Below are 1,850 nucleotides of genomic sequence, written 5' to 3'. Positions count from 1 at the left end.
TTTTCTGAGAAGCAGAAGGAGGTGGGGATTCCTACCCATGTGGAAGGGAAGGGGGCACTACTGGGTGAGGGGAGAGGTTGGGCTGTGACACGGTCTCAACAGAGGCCTCAGCCCCCACCCCGGGGGGCTTTGGATCCGGTTGCAGTATTTGCCTTGAGTTGGGCAAAGCTGGGGGCCTTTACACTCCTGTCTCAATCCACTGGTCAAGGGCCCTGCTCAGGAGGGGGCGAAACTTCAGACAAGGCAGTTCTCTTTAGTCAGTGCAATTCCAGAAGAAGGCTGACAGCTGTGGCCTGAAAATAGGGTCTTTGCCAGTGGCATCAAGTCAAGATGTGGTCACCGGGGTGGTGCCCTAATCCAAGATGATTGGTGACTTTATAAGAGGAAAACATGAAGACAGACACCCAAGGCAAAGGCCCTGGGATGATGGAGACAGCAACTGGAGTTATGTAGCTGTGAGCCAAGGGACACCAAGGAGTGAGGGCCACCACTGGAAGCTGGGGGCTTCCCTGCTGGCTCAGTGGTAAAGAATCTGCTTGCAGTGCAGGAGATGCTGTTTCGATCCCTGGGTTGGGAAGATCCCTAGGAGGAGGGCATGGCAACCCACTCCAGTATTCTTGCCTGGAGAACCCCATAGACAGAGGAGCCTGACGGGCTACAGTCCATAGTGTCGCAAAGAGTTGGACACGACTGAACTCTCATGTATGTTGCACCGAAAGCTGGGAGAGGCAGGGATCGAATCTCTCCAGAGCTGCAAAGGGATCTCAGCCCTGCCAACTCCGTGATTTCAGACTTCAGCCTGGAGAACTGGAGAGAATTCATCTCTGCTATTGTAAGTCACTCTCTGTGGAGGGCTTTCTTAAAGCAGACTTAGGAAAACTATAGTACTCTCTAGCCTTTCTCCATTTTTCACAGGTTGATTTTTCCTCTTTTGTTCCACAGAAAGCTTCTTGAGGGTAGAAACTGGCCTTCCTCCTGTTCATGTTCCTTGAACAGCTTAGCAGGACTTAGTCGGGGCATGGTGAGCATTCACTGAACTGAAATAATTGTAGGCTTCCCCAGAGATAGTGCAGCTCATTATTAGTTATTATAAACCCCCTATAATTTGTCTGTCAGCTTTTGACATTAATTGTCATCGAGGACATAGAAGAGGTGCCTCTTAGTTGCCTAGAGGTGTTCGGATAAAACGAGGAAATAAATACTGATAGGGAAACCCGGGAGCTTACTTTAATATTATTTTAAGAACGGTTACTAACATTCACTGAGAACTTGCCGTGTGTCAGACTCTGTTCTCCATGGTCAGTGCACATCCTTTCATTGAATTGTCATAATGCCTGGTTGAGGGAGATCCTGTTAGACCCAGATTACCGATGAAAAACATTAACGCTTAGAAGCTGTAAAATGCAGAATTGAGAGTCAAACTTGGGCAGTTTAACGCTGTAAAATTTGCTCTCAACCACTAGACTACTGGGAAATGCAGACACTAATCACTCCTTTCTGCAGAACTGAAAAATCCTCAACCTTGTGTTTACGGATGTGAAAGTATTAGTCACTCAGTCCTGTCTGACTCTGAGACCCCATGGATTGTAGCCCAAGCTCCTCTGTCCATGGGATTCTCCAGGCAAGAATACTGGAGTGGGTTGCCATTCCTTTCCCCACAGGATCTTCTCGACTCAGGAATTGAACCCAGGCGTCCTGCCCTGCAAGCAGATTCTTTACTGTCTGAGCCACCAGGGAAGTGTTTATGGATAATAATGTGTTTAGGTTGCTCTCCATAGAAATGTGTTGTGAGACTATTGAATATATACTTCTTCTGTGGTATGCTTGTTACCTCCAAATATAGCCCATCA

The sequence above is a fragment of the Bos indicus genome, chromosome 12 (genome assembly GCF_029378745.1).
Source record: "Bos indicus isolate NIAB-ARS_2022 breed Sahiwal x Tharparkar chromosome 12, NIAB-ARS_B.indTharparkar_mat_pri_1.0, whole genome shotgun sequence".
NCBI classification, from domain to species: domain Eukaryota; kingdom Metazoa; phylum Chordata; class Mammalia; order Artiodactyla; family Bovidae; genus Bos; species Bos indicus.
The sequence above is the reverse complement of the archived record's forward strand: the minus strand, read 5'-3'. Positions refer to the sequence as shown.